The 18407-nt window shown below is 46.1% G+C and overlaps 1 protein-coding gene across 2 annotated transcripts in view; it reads right to left on the bottom strand.

Moving 5' to 3' along the window:
* Window positions 1-18407, bottom strand: part of C11H2orf42 (chromosome 11 C2orf42 homolog) — a 287883-nt gene that overhangs the window by 163988 nt on the left and 105488 nt on the right. The gene's annotated exons all lie outside the window — the stretch shown is intronic.

The raw sequence follows: 18407 nt of genomic DNA on the forward strand, positions 1-18407 counted from the left end.
GAATTATAATGATCTTTGGGATCCTCTCTTGACTCTAGTTTTTAAATCCTGCCGGAATGCGGGATTCCCAAACTCCTGGTCTGAATCCCACATTTTGCCAATATTCAACAAGCATTTACAATGCAATGGTCTCGGCAATATTATAGGTAGAGCTATTGGTATTGCTCATTATTTTTTTATTATTTTTGTATCCCTAAATAAATGGCATTGTCATTTCTATTGGCATTAGCTTTTTTTTGCATATGTGATACCTATTGCATTAGCAGAGAGAGAGTGAGGTAGTGAGATAGAGAGAGTGAGGTATTGAAATAGAGAGTGAGGTAGTGAGAGAGTGAGGTAGATAGAGTGAGGTAGTGAGAGAGAGTGAGGTAGATAGAGTGAGGTAGTGAGATAGAGAGATAGAGAGTGAGGTAGATAGAGAGGTAGTGAGAGAGTGAGGTAGTGAAAGAGTGAGGTAGTGAAAGAGTGAGGTAGTGAAAGAGTGAGGTAGTGAAAGAGTGAGGTAGTGAGGGAGAGGGATGTTGTGAGGTAGTGATATATAAGCATAGAGTGATGTTGTGATGTAGTGAGATAGAGAGAGAGGTAGTGAAAGTGAGTTAGTGAGATAGAAAGAGTGAGGTAGTGAGATAGAGAGTGATTGAGGTAGTGAGTGAGAGAGAGTGAAGTTGTGAGGTTGTGAGCTAGAGAGTGGGGTAGTGATGTTTTGAGAGAGAGAAGTTGTGAGGTAGTGAGATAGAGTGGAGTAGCGAGGTAGAGAGAGTTATGTAGTGAGAAAGAGTGAGGTAGTGAAACAGTGATGTAGTGAGGGAGAGGGATATTGTGAGGAAGTGAGATGGTCGGTGGTTGAGATAAGTAATGACTGGCTGATACTGGCCTTCATTCTTGAGGGGTCCGTTGGTGGCTGGATTGTAGCCCACATAGGGAGCTGTGATGTAACAGGGCTTCAGAGACAGGTTTTGAAAGAAAAAGTAGTGTCACTTCTCGTGACTATATCATGACGTTCACGGGACAACTGACTCATCTCATAAAATAGTTAACTATGGTAGGATATTGTTAGCATGGTCTTTAAGGCTTCCGTACTTGAATTGGGACAGCTACAGGAACTTCTCTGCACAATGAAGTAGTACTGGCGGTTCTCAAAAGGACTCCTGTGTGTCAGATGAGAGGAACTGGCCTGTATCAGCTGTAATCGAACACTTTGTCGGACAGTGTACGCACGCCTATGGATCATTTGAATACTTTTCATGGGACAGCCGCTGCAATTCTCAGCTTTTTTCTAATAGTTTTAAGGGACTGTGCAGATTTTTATCAGCAGGTATCAAATGAACTCTACAGTGGTGGCGCTTCTTTACAGGATTCTTGTTGTGTGATGGCACTGGCACTTATGAAATGAAATCATGGCACATCTCAAAAGTATTCTGTTACTTTTAAAGTGACATCACTGCCACACTACTCGGCGCTGGCACTTCTCAGCAAAATCCAAACACTTTTCATGGGACAGCCGTACCACACTGCTAAACATGACACTACTCAGCAAGATTCTAGCACTTATAATGGGACAGTAGTATCATGCTGCACAGCATTGACACTTCTTAGCAAGATTCTAACACTTTTAATGGGCCAGCAGTAACACACTGCTCAGCATGGCATTTCTCGGAAAGATTCTAACACATTCGATGGGCCAACAGTACCAAACTGCTCAGCACTGGCACTTCTCAGCAAGATTCTAAAACTTTTGACGGGACAGCACTACCACACTGTCATTTTCAGTTTTTTTCCCATCTTTTTGCTGAAGAGGAACAGCATTGGCAAAAGCCAATAGGTCTGCTGAATGTGAGACATAACGGCTACGCCAATGCTTGTTCTTTAATGCTAATACATTTATAAGCTTTTCGATAAACAAATGTTCTCGAACAGCAGCATACTGGGAGATGATGATTATATATTCCTGCATAGTCTGTGCTCGGCAAGGAAAAGAGGATCCAGGACAGAGGATCAGGTCTCATTAGACACACTCTGCCTCTACTGCACACATCATCTGATGCATAGGCTCCTGATTTTAACGAGAGGAAAAACTGGGTTGCTCAATCGGATCAAAAGTTACTTTAAGTTGGGTGACATGTTCCAGAATAATGGAGGGTCCTTCACAAAGGTTCACTCGTCATCTTTCAGTTGTTTATTGTTGTATTTGGTAGTGAAACTGGTGCTAATGGGGCCAAATCTTTGCCCAGAAAGTAATACAGTGTGTATACGTGGCAAAATAATGAAGCAATACTCTCAAAAAAGATGCCACATTACATTCTAGAGTTTGTCTTTTCTTGCTTTACAATTTTGTCAACTCTGCCTTCTGATTTGCACCGCCCTGCTGCATAATTCCAGTGGCTCTTCCTATGGCCCAAGGAACTCTAATTGTGGTCAGAACTAATTTGTATTTGTATTTGTAATTGAACTTATACCGCGCAACTATCACCCAACGGGTATCTTGGCGCTCAGACTGTGATGGAGAAAAACTTCTGAACTAACAAAGTGTGTAGCAGCAGTGACAGAAGGAACAAAGGAAGATAGAAGGCGGATACCGATCAAGGAAATGGGAGATTAGGAGGCCATATGCCCTCCCCTGGGAAAGAGCCAGGTCTTCAAACTTCGCCTGAAATCCATCAAGGAGTTAGCCTGTCTAATATTCAGGGGGAGTTCATTCCAAAGTCGCGGAGCCACTATACTAAAGGCCCTACCTCCCATCCTGGCCTTCTTGATCCTACCAGTGTTTAGCAAGAAGGCATTTGATGAACGGAGAGTCCTTTGAGGCTTGTACCAGGATATTTTCTCCTGTAGAGTGGTAGGGCCAAGACCGTGTGCCGCTCTGTAGACAATGCACAGGGATTTAAATTTAGCCCTTTCCACCATGGGAAGCCAATGAAGTTCTTGAAGCGCCAGCGTGGTTGAGGAGCCACGTTTCCTATTCAGCGCCAGTTTGGCTGCCATAGACTGGACCCTCTGCAAACTCTGATAGATTTAAAGAGGAGCTCCTAGATACAGAGAGTTGCAGTAGTCCAGCCTACTTAAGATGATACTACGAACCACCACAGGTCTTTTCTCCACAGGCAGGAGAGGTAGAATCTTCCGTAGGGCTTTCATGAGAGCACAGCACACTCCCACTGTTTTTTTAGCTTGAGTGGCCATCTGTAGATCATTGTCAAACATGACCCCCAGATTCCGCACCGTTGTCACTGGAACAGTGGGTTCCCCATCTGGGGCCATTCTGAACTCAAAAGGCAAGTCTCTTACTCCCGCTGGGGGGCAGTAGAGCACCTCAGTTTTGCCTCCGTTGAATTGCAGTGAGTTAGCCCTGAGCCAGTCCGAGGTCTGACGCATACACTTTTGGAAATCTAACATATTCAAAGCTCCTTTGCCCTCCAGTGAGAACACTAGTTGGGTATCGTCCGCGTAGTTAATAAGATCGATCCCATACGCTTTGATAATAGGAATTAATGGCTGCAAATAAATGTTGAAGAGGATCGGGCTGATAGCCGATCCCTGAGGAACCCCATGTTCCATCAAGGTCTTACCGGAGGTAAAAGGGGGCAGAGAGACCACCTGTTGTCTCCCTGTGAGATAGGATTGTATCCATCTCAAGGCACATCCCTTCACTCCCAGATACTCCAGCCTATTCAACAGAATTTGGTGGTTTACCGTATCGAATGCGGCTGACATGTCTAAGAGGACCAAAACTGACGAAAGGCCTCTGTCAGCCCGCATCCGAAGGTTATCCAGCACCGTGACCAGGGCTGTCTCCGTTCCGTGACCTGGTCTAAAGCCAAACTGGCTCCTCCAGATACCCAGAGAGAGATCTGCTCACTACCTTTTCAATAATCTTTATAGGAAAAGGCAGCAGAGAGATGGGTCTGAAACTAGCAGGATCTCCTGGGTCCAGAGAGGGCTTCTTTAGCAGTGGTCTAACTACTGCCAGCTTCCAGGTTTCAGGCACCACCCCTTCCTCCAAAGATTGGCAACATATCTGCCACAGCCGAGGGAACAGAGCCGACGCATGCTCTTTCCAGATCTTATTGGGTAGGGGGTCTAATGGAGACCCGGACCTCACATTCTGTGCATAGTTGTTGAACAACTCATTAGTGAGAGGTATAAAATGCTCCAGTGAGGTTAGCATCCCTTGTTCTTCCGGGGACATTTGTCCATTATCATTTAGAGGAGAGGGGCTACACATATTTAACCCCCCTACAATTTGTGCGATTTTCTCCTCGAAATGAGATGCGATTCTGTCGCATAGCGCCTGTGACGTGACCACTTTATTTCCCACACTAGTGGGATTAGAGAGGTCTCTAATGATCTTAAAAAGGGCTCTGGTGCTATTTGGTGCCGACAGAATGGAGTTGATGAAAAAGTCCGTCTTGGCCTTAGCCATTAACTCTTTATACTGAGCTTGTACCCTTTCATAGGCCACTTTATCCTGCTCAGCATAGAGCCTGCGCCATTTCCTTTCCGCCTGTCGACAGGATCTACGTTTTATGCTCAGCTCTTCAGTGTACCATGGTGCAGAATGTTTTAGTCTGGCCTTCAGGTGTTTCAGAGGAACATGCTGATCTAGTACACCGAGGATATAATTCTGATACCAACGATAATTCACGGCCACTGACTCATGCGGATCAAAAGGAGGCAAATTTTGAAAAAGTGGCTCAGCCCTGCTCCTCATGAGTTTTGCCCATTCTCTCCCCATACGATGAGTAACCGGTGGGGGTCTAGTGGTTTTTCCATCAGGTATACAGATCCGAAACTGGATCAGCGAATGATCGGTCCAAGTCTGGGGTAGAATATTAACCACCTCAGTTTCGTTGAGATCAGCAAACAGGAGATCCAGAATGTGCCCTCCTTGATGGGTAGGTTGCTGGACCAACTGATGCAGGCTAAGACTCGCACAGGTTTCCATGAGATCTCTTAGGTGACCATCTAAGGCACCATTCTCCCACATGTTGAAATCCCCCAAGAGCAACATTCTTGAGTGAGTTAGTGACTGGGCCGCAATAACATCCAGGAGCGCTTGGTACTGTGTGTTGGAACTTGGGGGTCTGTAGCAGACCATCCCTGTAAGGAGCCTCCCTCTCTGTTCTTGTAGGGAGAAACCCAGTAGCTCGATACCCGCCACCTCATCCACCTCAAACGGGGCAAAGCCCCAGATATCCTTAAACATCACCCCGACCCCTCCACCCCGTCCAGTAACTCTGGGCTTGTGAAAGATCTTATAGCCCTCCGGGCAAGCAAGCCCTAGTTCTACCGTGGAGTCGTTACTGCACCATGTCTCCGTGAGGAATAACACATCCAAGTGCAGATCCTCCACCATATTAAAGACTTCCTGATGATGTTTTGCCAAGGACCTGCAGTTAATCAGGCCACACTTAAGGACCAGGCTGGTCTGTGGTGTCACAGTACCTTTCTTCCCCCCACTGACCTTGTTCCTTATGACCAATAGTTGCTCCCTAGTATATTTAACTGATCTTACCCCGATTCCCGCATCGTGACTGGTGCTGGGTGCGACCGAGGCGCGGACGGGCGCAGACGGGCTTGCCTCTGGCGCGCCTCCGGCACGCCATCGGCGCGCGCGCTGCGCGCTTGCATGGCCCCTCCTAAATAGAGGGTCTGCTGTGTCGAGTGAACCACTAGAGCGTCAACAAAAATGGCGGCGCTGAGGTGGCACCCGGAAGTGAGGACAATAATTTCTCAGCCGAGCGTTGCTGGTGCTCTATCCCTCGCAAACGCGAGAGTGAATCAGATTTTTAAAGTGCGGGTAAGTGCATATATTTTAAAATTCTGTAACAGTCTTCAAGCTGCACACAGTTCACACAGTTCATAATTCATTAAAAACTTCTCCCAACCCCGATAAAAGCCCCACAGATAGTGCAATACAGAGATCGCAAACGCGCTCTCTTATCAGCCCAATCAATCCGTTTCACAGCGCAACACACATTAGTTAAAAGCAGTCTTTTGCAGTGTTTGTTAAGAAGCCCCTTTGTTCCGGGTGATTGTAAATGTGTTGTCATTAGCAAATTAAAGGCCTGTGCCTGCACTTGAAAGGCCGTCTCCGTCATCTCCCCACAACTCTGATTCACCTTAGAATACCTCTAAGTGGTCTCTCCATTTCAACTCTGACAGTTTATTTCACATGGAAAATAAATGTAAAGTGCAGAAGTCCCGTGTTAGATTGAACACTTTAATACAGTTCTGGATTTGTGCTATCAGCATGCATTCTGCGACAGACAGATTAAATGCAGAAGTGGCATTTCTCAATAACACAAACACGCACAATGTCTCTTTAATAAGGACAAATCACAGATACCAGAATCCCAGTCTCAGGCAGTGAAGTGTCAGACGTAGGAGTCACGACTCGCGCTCAGACACATGACTCAACACATTTCTCGCCACCATCTATCCAGCCAGATGCTGCGCGCGCATTCTTAAACACAGATCGACCTCGGGCACAGAGAAGGGATTAAAACAAAGCCACTTTTGGTCAATTTCAGCAAGCAACACAACTTTGAAATGCAATGCATGTATTTTTGGAAATGCAAGAAAAGGGGGACACACGTTTCGAAAAGAACTGTGAAGAGTAAACACCACACCTTTGCTTACCTCGTCCACACGTGAATCTCTGCTACAATTAGCTCCGGAGTCACAAGGGGGAAAGGCGTCCAAAGCACGGTGCGGTTCCCTACTCGTCGCCACCAGCACAACACGGCGCTGGACGGATGGATCTAGCAAAAAAATGGCGGATGGAAGCTTACAAACTTTTTCGGATTCGCGGGCGTGTTCCTGCTGTTCTAAAAGGGCGTGGCTAAAAAGTGGAAAGAACAGCAAGGAACACGCCCCCGAATCTGAAAAAGACGGAGCCTATTTGGAGGGACGGCTCTCTCCTCCAATGGCTGGCCTCCGTTTAGGAAGCCAGCCAATGGAGGAGAAGCTAAAAGAGAGGCGGGCTAAATAGCCACTCTAGAAAACATTAAATCTCTGACTTCCGGTTCTGCCTTCGGCAGACCGGTAGTCCTCGACCTAAAAAGGGCGATCGTAACTGTCCCGCGCACTACAGACCCCTCTCTTTGCTGGAGTCTCTAGTTAAAAGTGGTGGGTCGTATAGTTTCAGACCGATTACAGGAATGGCCAGACTAATAATATTATGTCAGACTTTCAATATGGCTTCCGCCAAAGAATTGGGACTACAGAGCAGGCCATCAATTTGAGTTTATTGGTGAGCAAATATACGCATATAAAAGGGGGCAATTTATTCCGGATGTTCGTGGACCCAACCTCCGCATTTGACGGTCGTTCACGACAAGCTTTGGTCTATTATGATCTCAATGGGTTTCGATTGGGTCATTGTTAATTTCCTTAGATACATGTAGTCAACTAGTTCTGCAAAGATCCGCTTTGGTATGAGAGGTGAATGTACCCAAACAGTTGATATCAAAAAGTGAGTCCGTCAATGGTGCGTACTCGCCCCATTCTTATTTAATTTATACATGAACAACCTGGGCAGCACCCTCGCGGAGTCATGTAGCGATTTGCCCCAAATCCGTCATCGGCCCGTACCAGTTCTGCTATATGCGGACGATGCGGTGCTTATGGCCCGCACTCCCATGGCTTTGCAGCACCTCTTGGATAAATTTGTACATTTTATGGAGAATCTGGGGTTATTAATTAATATAAGTAAAACCTAGGTTATGAAAGCTGGTCGAAAGTTATCCAAGGGGCGTAATATTTTAATACGAAATGCAATTTTACCTCAAACACCCACCTTTTCCTACTTGGGGATCTTATTTGATGGCAATGGCAACTGGAGAAGTGCAGTAAAATCGAGAAGGATGCAGTTTAACAGATCAAATACGGGCCTGTGCAACTACAAGGAAATTGGGCCGTTAACACCCCAAAGAAATGTTGAATATTTATAAAGCCAAATGTCGGTCAACTGCAATGTATGGTTCAGAGTTGTGGGAGCATGTAAAGGTGGATGCACTACAGCTGTTAGAAAATTGATTTTTCAAAAATCTTCTTGGGCTCCCTGTAAGAAACTGGCTTTATATATACACTACACCAAAATGAGGTATAGTGTGTATAGAGTCCAAGTGCCCCCAGAGTCAGGCGGAGATTAAAGTTACATAGAACCTAATTCTCTAATATTGGTAGCTTGATAGAGCAGTAAGGCAGTGTTAGAGGACAGTGTTAAGCATTTGATGTACATAGTCAGCAAATGAATTCACACACTCAACAACTGAACTCTAAACCACCCAAAGAGACCTGCTATGGGACGGGAAACCATGTATATCACTCCACAAACTAACACTCGATTGGTATGATGGGGATATAGCCCTCCCCAACATTAAAAAAAATACTACTGGGCTGCACACCTTTCAGCCATCAACCAATGCACATATCGCAGTGGTGACCATCCGGGTTATAGCATTGACAGGTGGATTCTCCCGGGTGGTAGCTTCACGAGGGCGCTTTATTCTAAACCAAACAAGTATCCTCTTACAGGACCTACAAGACACTTGGTCCAACTCTGGCACACGGTAAACCGTAGCTTGGGGTGGGCCAATAAACTCACGCTTGCGACTCCACTTTGGGACTCCGAGTGCCTGGGTACACTGGGTCAGACTAAAGGGTTTGATAAGTGGGATCTAATAGAGCTCTCCCGCATAGCAGACCTCTGGGGATCACATGGGGTGGCGTAATTTGCCTCATTACAGTAGACACATGAGCTGGTCTCTAAGTATTTTAGATATGCACAAGTCAGACACTCCCTTCAGGCCAACATCCCAGCAGGATCATCCCTCCCGGAGTCCTCTCCTCTAAAAGATGGACTGCTTGACGGATACCTGCCATAAAAAGCTATCTCCCTCACATATAAAAAGCTCATACATCGCACTCCTGATCCCCTAACGTCACGAAGGGAGAAATGGGGAGGGATGGCCTAGAAATAGAAGATGGGGAATAGCAAGAGGCACTCTTCCCCTAAGGAAGTCGCCATCTCAGCGAAACTTAGGCTGATCCAATTAAAGATTCTACACTGGGTGTATCTCTCTGGACACAGATTGGTGCTGATAAGCAGAAGTCAAGAGGGGATGTGTAAGCGGCAATGTGGTCTGGAGGGGTCTTTCCTACACATACTCTGGGAGTGTCCACTAATCCAAAATTACTGGAAAAAAGTTAATGAATGAATGAGCACGGTATGGGGGGGTAGACATTTTTCTTGAAGCCAAAAGATGTCTCCTGAACATTTGAGAGCCCACGGATTTGAACACCAAGGGCAAAACCTGGGCAACGCTTGTACAGATGGTAGCCAAGGGAACTATCGCCCGTCTCTGGGGAGCGGTAACACCACCAATGCGCAATGCATGGAAAGAGGACATGGATTGGTGTATGATACGGGAGAAAACAGTGTATGTAGCTCGTGGCTGTCCCCGAAAACGGATAGCGCTCTGGACTAAATGCAATATTTATCGTAAGAATGTGTGTGAATCCCCAACTGTCCCCTCCCTTGACGAACCACTAATGCCTTGATGTATGTAGAAAGCGACCATCTCAGTACTAACCACTATCACAATGTAAGATACTTCTACCTGACTGCGAGACTAACACAGATATTAGTAATGACTACCTGTATATAATGACCATTTTCTTTGGATTGTTTAATAAAAAAAATTTTTTTTTTTCTTTTTTAAATGAACTTAACTCTAGGCCAATTGTTTTTGTATAAAAATATACTGTTTATTTTTAGAACCAAGCAAGCCTGGCACAGGTAAGCATTAAATACTTTTCAGTAATACGTTCCTGGATAGGGAACAGAATGAAAATGCAATAGAAATTGTACTTGGTTTGATTTACAGGGGAGCAGTAGTATGCACCACTTAGCAGATGCAGTACATTGAAATGAATAGGCTTTCCAGTAAATTGCAGGTAAGTTACTTTTCACGTTACTTTTCTAACTCAGTGCTGGATACCTAGATTCAGCACTGGGACATTTCCTGCAAACAGGTGAGTAAACCCGTTTTGGTTATATGTGCGATTTTTAAAGAATATTTTTAGGTTTCAAAACTCCGCACTAAAGTGTCAAAGTTATCCTTTGGGAGGAAAACAGGTTAACGGTTCACAGGTAAGTAAACGACTGTGGGAGTTAAGGTTCTGGGGTTAGACTCAGGGGTCCCCCAGGGTCAGTGATGCACTGTTATTGCACCCTCAGCGGCACTAGGGCGGGTGGGTGCAGAGTGTTGAGGCCCAATGTTATCCAATGGGGGATAGAGGGCCTCCGGTTGGTGGCTGCTGGCAAGCAGGCCACTGGGTTGTGGGAGCAAAGCTTCTAGGGATAAGGTAAAGGCAAATGGGGAAACAAAGTAGCACAAAAGGTGCACCCTCTGTGGCACTGGGGCGGCCGGGTGCAGAGTGCTGTTTCGATGTCTGGTGCCCTGTTGATTTCTATGGAGAACCTCCGGTTTGCAAAAGCACTGCAGACAGCGAGACAAAGGACTTCTGGTTGCGACCACCACTTGGAGAGGTAAGTTTGGAAGTTAAGGGTTGGTTAGGCACCGTCGGTGGGGGCACACAAGGCCGTGGGGCGTCTGGTGCAGGGGTGCCTTTTGGGGTCGGATCTTCTTACCAGCTCCTGGTCACGGTTAAGGGGGCCTTCTGGATTTAGACTGCAGGCGTCGGCTGGAGGCTTGAGACAGGTCAGGGGTAGCCAGATATCGGGTCAGGATCGCCGGGGAGACCTCCCCGTGGTGTTTTTCCACTTGAGCTCGGGCTGGGTTCGGCAGGTGTAGAGTGGCTGGATTCGCAGTCTCTGGCTGGCAACAGAAGCTGCAGTTTGAACAAGTCCGGTGTTCACGTGAGATGCAGTATTTAGAAGTGAAGGCAGGCAGGCAGGCAGGTCCTCCGGGGTTTTTGAGGTTGCTGGCTGCAGGACACACCGGGATTACGCAGGAGCAGGTACGAGGGGAGACAGGCCTGTAGGGCTGGGGCCAAGTCGGTGGGCGTCGTCCTCTTGTTCGCTCTGCATGGCTCTTCGTCCTTCTCATCTGCTTTCCTTGTCGTTTCTGGATCTGTGGAAGCAAGGTTCAGGGTGCCCCCTAAATACAAAATGTAGGGGCGTTACAGGTAGGTAAAGGGCAGAGACCAATGGGTCCCTTCCCTGGGGTGGGTACACCCCCTATTCTGCCACTCTCCAGTGGGAGGGGGGCAGGAGCCTGTCCCTGGTTGGCTGGGTCCCCCCATCCTCAAGATGGCGGGGACTCGAGGTTGTGCTTCACCTCGCCTCCCCCACCTGAGGGGTGTAGTTGGCAGAGGTGGGCACACCTCTCTTCCTCACTTGTTTTTCCCACCGGTTCTCCCGCCCAAAGGAGGGGGGGGTAGAACCAGTGGGGACCAGTTGCTGAAAGCAGCATATGGTCTGGAGAGGCTCACAAAGGCAGCAAGCCTTTGAAGCTTCTCCTTCGTGAACCCTGCCCATCCTGGGGGAGGAGGCTTGGCACCTCATCCCAGGATGGCATTGTTTCAGGCCCCCCGAGAGCAGCAGCTCTCGACCCTGGGGTCCAGAAACATGTCTGGTGGTGGCAGCCTAGGCAGCCACTCAGTCATGTCATTAGAGGTTGGTCGAGTTTCAGGGGGCATCTCTAAGATGCCATCTGTTTTGCATTTTACATTAAATCCCACACTGGCATCAGTGGGGGTTTAATGTGCTGTGAAGTTTGATACCAAACTTCCCAGTCTTCAGTGTAGCCATTATGGTGTTGTGGAGTTCGTAATGACAAACTCCCAGCACCATATACTCAATGGCAGCACTGCACTTACAGTGCCTAGGAATAGACCTGGGCACTGTAGGGGTACACGGCTCATGCACCTGTACCCTCACCACTGGCATAGGGCACCCAGCTAGAGGGGTGACTGATGTATGCCAGGGCAGTGGTTTGTGGGCATGGCACACAGGGATGTGTGCATTGTCAACTCTTCACTTTGTTCTGCACCAAGACACGCAGCCTGCAAGGGCAGTGTGTGAGTGTAGGGGTACAAGGGCCTCCAAGGGTGGCAGAATAAGTGTTGAAGCCCTTAAAGGCCTTCTCTGGTCACAGTGCCCTGGGTACCCGTGGTACCATTTACCAGGGGCTGACATGTGGCCAGAGATGCCAATTGGGTTTAGGCTTCAATGCAGTTTTAGGAAAGGAACATAAGCCCTGGGTACCTGATTAGCAGGAGCCCAGGGCACACGCAGTCAAAGAACATAAGCAATTCAGCAAAAAGTGAGGGCATAACATGCAAGAAAGAGGGCACTTTCTCACACTCCCAAGCAGCTGCTCCAATTTTGTGTGTCATGCGGAACTGGGAGCAACTTATTTAACAGATCAGATAAGGGTACTGCAATTTCTTCTCTGGCATAAACTATGGACATTGGACCGTATGGGCTTTAATCGTGCGATAGTACAGGATTGCTGCGGCTCAGAGTATGCCTTAAAAATCTCATGGCTAAAATACATTAAGAAGTTGATGTCCGATATCTGCCACCCAGAATATTATGAAGACCCTGCGGTATATCACGAGGAAATCATTAAAGAGAGAATGTCTAAATACCCTAGAGGGAGCGAGACTGACGTTGGAACTGGTCAAGCCCACTGTACAGCATAATCAAATGGTTTTGACCAGTTTCTCGATGCAACCGTAATTAATCAGTGTTTTTAACACCCAACACAGGTTTGTTCTGAGACGCATTAGGATAGATATCTTTCACCTTTTGACTAGCTTCCCTAGCACTACTAATTGGTCCCGTCAATTAATATGTTGTCCTTGTGATAGGACAATTGACCATCCACGTATTGGTTTTCTGTACATTTTATACAGATTTAAGGATCATTTTCACTAAGCCTTTATTGAAATCCTTAAATTTTAGACAATGTAGATCGGCGTATTTCTTTTCACAACTGCTTCCAAATTTGTTCATATGTGTGGTATTAGCAAGATTCTTGAGGGCTGTCATTACCAGAAGGAAGATATTAACCGACGTATGCTAAATTGTTTCTGGTTTTATCTCACTCTATTTTAAATTCTAATTCAATTTTATTGTAATTTATACTTTTTTGATTCTCCAACTGAATCGAATAAAGAGGATTTGATTACTTCTTAAGTTACTTTTGCTATCAGTGTGCTATCAGTGTGATATGCCTAGATATCACAATGGGACATTTCATAGACAAAAAAAGTAATTACGTTTTTGTAAATTTGCAGTTTTTCAAGGTTTCATACAAACTAACTCCACACTTTAAACTATTTTCACAAGAAAGCAGATCAATGCAATCCTATGGGAGAAAATAATGTTATCGACTCAACGGTAAGTACTTCGGTTTGGGAGCTGGTATTCTGGGGTTAGAACCAGGGTTCCCACAGGGTCAAGGATGCACTCTCAAAGCACCCTCAGCGGCACTAGGGCGGTCGAGTGCAGAGTGCTGAGGCCAATTTTATCCAATGAGGGATATGGGGCCTTCGGTTGCTGGCTGCTCACGAGCAGGCCACAAGTTTGTGGGAGCAAAGCGCCTGGTGTTAGGCTTAGTACCAAGGGGGATCCGATTTAGCACACAAGGTGCACCCACAGCAGCACAGAGGTTTCCAGGTGCAGGGTGCCGTTTTGACATCGGGTGCCATGTTTATTTCAATGGGGATTCTCCGGTTGCAACAAACACTGCAGGCTCGAAGACGAAGATCTTCTGAAGGCAAACACCAGTTGGAGAGGTAAGTTGGCATGCCTGGGGATCCTGAGACACCATCGGTTGGGCCACCCAAGGCCGTGGGACGTCAGGTGCAGGGATGTCTATTGGCGTCGGGTTTTTCTTACCGGTTCTGGTCGGGGGCATCCTCCAGAAAGCGACTGCAGGCATTGGCTGGAGAATTAAGGCAGGTCCGGGATCACCAGATCCCAGGACAGGATCGCTGGGAGACCTCCTCGTAGTGTTGAGCCACTAATTCGGGCGGCAGGTGCATACTCACAGATTTGGTGGTAAGCGAATCCAGTGCTCACAGGAGACGAAGTCCGATTTTGGAATGCAGGGCAGGTCCTTTGGATTCTTAGGGGCTGCTATCTACAGAACACACCAGGATTTCGCTGTAGATGGTCGAGGTTTTAACAGGCCTTTAGGCTTGGCACCTCATCCCAGGATGTGCATTGTTTCAGGACCCCGAAAATGGTAGGTTCTCCACCCAGGGGTCCAGAAACATGTCTGGTGGTGGCAGCTGGCGAGCAGACACTCAGCCAGGACACTAAACGTAGCCTAACATGATTCCAGGTGGATCGGCCAGACTGCCACTTTTCATTCAACTGCTGTAGTCTTGCAGTTGCCGATGGCAACTCCTGGAAAAAACATACTTAAGGGCCAAAAACCTCAAGGTTCAAGAAGACTAATTTTAGAAGACTCTTAGCTCAGAATAGCCCCACCTTCATTAACAAGTTATTTGAGCAACTGTATTTAGCATTTAACTTCTGGATACAATGAACCTCTCTGCACTCTTAGCTGCTACTTCTGAAGCAAAACAGATTGTCAACATTAATGCAAATCCATGTAGATGCCACCTAGGTTGACACTTAATCCTATTCCAGGGGTCCCGCATTGGCAGACAGCAGACAACAAACGCTAAATAAAGGTATATTATTGGCCAAAAGTTTCAGGTCCACGAAGCGAAACTCAGTTTCACAGAGAGTAGCTAATTCTGGTTATAGTGGGCTCTTGGCTCAGTCTGCATCAACACCTTTATTGTTACTACGAAGTGCTTGATGCACAACGTTTTATCACTGACCAGTATTTGTATTTAACTGGTTGGTATAATGCAGTGTACCTCTTCACTTAGCAGCTCCTTAAAGACAACCAATAAGGAAAAAACGTTTGTCCAGTCATCAAACAACGCCTACAGACAATGTGGGTTTAGCTAAATGAATCTTAAACCATGTACTTTACTCATACCAGGAACACTGTCAGTGCTAATACAAATCTAATTATATGGACCCAGGCAGACACCTCTCATCCACCCCAACAGACCTCCTTTGGCTGGCCTAAAAATCCAGGAAGTTTTCCAGGTCCAGGAACAGATTGCAATCAATGCATTAGAAGACAGTGGCCACTAGGTCTTGCTAATTTAGGCCTACCACATCAAAATCTTCACTAACAAGTAAGTACCTGAACTGTTTCAGAGCTGCAACTGCCTGGTTACAATGGTTTTTTTTTTTACAACTGGATTTAATAGGTCGATATCCTGCCAAGCTTGCTCTCCACGATCTGATACATAGGGATAATTGCTCAGGGAACTACTTCATGTTTGCTGGTAACATGGTCACCTTCAGTTTTTAGGGATGTGGAGGCTGCTAAGGTTTTAAAAAATAACCAGATCATGGAACAAGTGCATTAAAGTTAGGCTGAGTAGATAATTCAAGTACGGCATAATTTTAAAGAGTTTAAGGCCTGGTAGCAAATAGGAGTTCATATCCTCCAAATCACTGGTGTAGCTTCATGACATAAGGGACAGTCTCTGTTTTTAAAAATCATTGAAGAATATAGGTCACTATGCCCATGAATTAGGCTATGGTCTGTACACAGCAGAAATAAAGACTAATTTCTAAAGAATGGTTAATATTGCATATCACAAGATACTTGCATATAGGCTACAAGGGCTGCTTCACAGGTTTGAATGTTTATGCCAAAGATTGGTCAAATCCATAATCATAGTAGCTGCTCGGGTAATCTGCCTATTGCTTATTTTAGTGATCTGAATAGTCCATAACTCGCCTATGTGGTCTGGACTGATCGCCATTTCCTCTTTTTCCTTATTTGCCTACTCTCCACTACCTAATTTATAATCTCTCTTCTTCACTTTCACCATGACCTAGACCCTTAAAAGCTAGCATACAACTATTTCCAGAAAACAACCAATCCTTAAAATACCTGTCAGTAGATAGCTCCTCTTTATGAAGGATATTAAAATCTGCTATATGCTCAACTGCTTGGCAGTATTTGTCTACAATCGGATTTGTCCTTGGTTAGGGTAGGAAAGGGGCTTCAAGGCAAATGCTGCATGGTGCTGGCTGTGCAGGTGTTATAGAAGTCACGACCTTCATAGCAGACTATGGCATAAGCAGAGTCTTGAAGCTAAATACCCGGGGAACCTTTTTGGGTATGTTGCAGGCAATGGAGGGATGTCTAGATGAAAACAAAACTCCAGATATTAGATTTTAAATTATTTCTAGAGAGTGTAAGGAAACAGGTAACTCGTTCAGTGCAATTGCCCCTTTTGATTTTGGGAGATCTAGGAGAGGACAACCCCTACAATATGTAAGAAGCTAATGTGGCCTTAATGACTCCTTTAATTGTAGACTGAAAATATCATAGCCTAACAGCATATGCAGTTTTCTGATTTAGTGCAATTCCTACTGGAGGAGAGTACATGAGCAAGCACCAATTCACTTCCTGATATGTGCAACATTTGAAAGGGTAACCTATTTTAGTAAGGAAGAAAGATAGCATTTTATCCAGAGAGGACACGGTTTTGAGCAGAAAAACAGACACACAGTTTGAACGTCAGAGGGAACATTTGAAACCCAGCGGAAAATAATTCAGGTAAGTATCCTGGGGCACTTTACATGAAACAGATCACTGAAATATGAAGAAGCACAGTTAGTGAGTGCAAGGTACTGAGAGGACTACTTCACTCATCATGATTCTTGCCTTTGTGGAAAAGTGAGTGCCTTGGTAAATCAACGGACTACCGCTGAATAATAACGAAACCAACTATTTTCATGCATTATTTTTTGTTACAGACTAGTAGTATATAACAGTTTCAGGCTCCTCCTTGAACATAGGAGGGAAGGGTTAAAAGTAGATTAAGATTTGGAGGCTACAAAACAGCTTCTCAAGTGACAAAACCGGATTGTGATTTTATTTTTATACCTTGTTCTCTGATAACTGTGTCAAACATCATAAAAGTGAAGTCACCCAGGCTTACCCCGCGGCCACTACACGTCCCGAGACGTACGAGTCTGGACGGAACACTCACAGAGGTGGAGTCCTTATTTGCAGACAGACACCTCATTCCTTTTGAGGGCCGGGCCGAGAGGAGCGGGCTCCCAGTCGGACAATTTGTTCTACATAGACAAATCGTCTCAGACTGTACACAGACCTGGGATCTGTCCAGGGAGGGAACCCATGACACACTCAACACTCCACACGATACTGACCATGGGCACAGGGCACCACCTCATCACGTGCATCTATAGGGCTATACGAGAGCTCACAGCCACACCACTCACCCAACTTAGGCTGAAATGGGAGGAGGAATTTGAGCATGCATTGAATGACAAAGAATGGCAGATAAGATTAGAATACCGCAATAAAGTGTCACATAACCAGCCCTTTAAAAACATTCATTCAATTCAACATACTACACCAGGCATATCCGACGCCAGCAAAACTCCAACGCTTTTTTCATAGGACACAATTCCAATGCCCACATTGCCATCTTCTCAATGCCACATTCCAAAACATGTTCTGGAATTGCCCCACCCTGCAACTCTATTGGGAGAAAATACACAACGCAATACAAGAAATCACAGGTCTCAACACATGGGAGGCCAGCGCACTGGGCATATCCAGGCATAGGAAAGATAGAAAGGTGTAAAAAAGGTTCGCATCGCTGACCCTGCTCCTGGCAAAGTGATACATCACAATGCACAGGCGCGAACCAACAGGGCCTCCATTAGAGGCCTGGAGAGGAGCTGCAATTAAATGGGGCGTGACAGAAGAAGACGCGATTGGACTCGAGGAGGCACACGGGACATGGCGTTGCCACATCTCCATGGAGTGGGCAAAACTCCTTCAAAATTTCAACAAAAAAAAAAAAAAAAAAAAAACCACCAACCCAATCACCCAGGAACTCGCCTACAACAACGGGACCTTTGGACCCAGCCCTAACAATCACACACAAGCGTCCCCCACCTACACCCCCACAGCCTCTCCCACACAGATACAACACTGATTTTCCCTGTGCAATGGTACACCTCCTCAGCACCGCAATAACAAGCCCGCACCCAGTGCAGTTAGGCCCACAAAAGAAGGCCAAACAGATGCCCGCCCTACACGCTTCTCCTAACCACTCACCCCCAGTTTAATCCCCAGGTGGGTAATCATACCCACATCTCATACCCAGATTAGACAAGCCCAATGATTAAGCCTTAGAACCAGAGGCAGCAAATGCAGACCCAACACATCTCCATCCCGACCACACAACAGATAAGCCAACCAAACACAAACAAAACCCAAGATGGTCACATTCCAGAGTTGTAATGTAATTCACGGTCTGTTATTCGTATAGGATAATGCTGTTGA

Source organism: Triturus cristatus, chromosome 11 (genome assembly GCF_964204655.1).
Source record: "Triturus cristatus chromosome 11, aTriCri1.1, whole genome shotgun sequence".
NCBI classification, from domain to species: domain Eukaryota; kingdom Metazoa; phylum Chordata; class Amphibia; order Caudata; family Salamandridae; genus Triturus; species Triturus cristatus.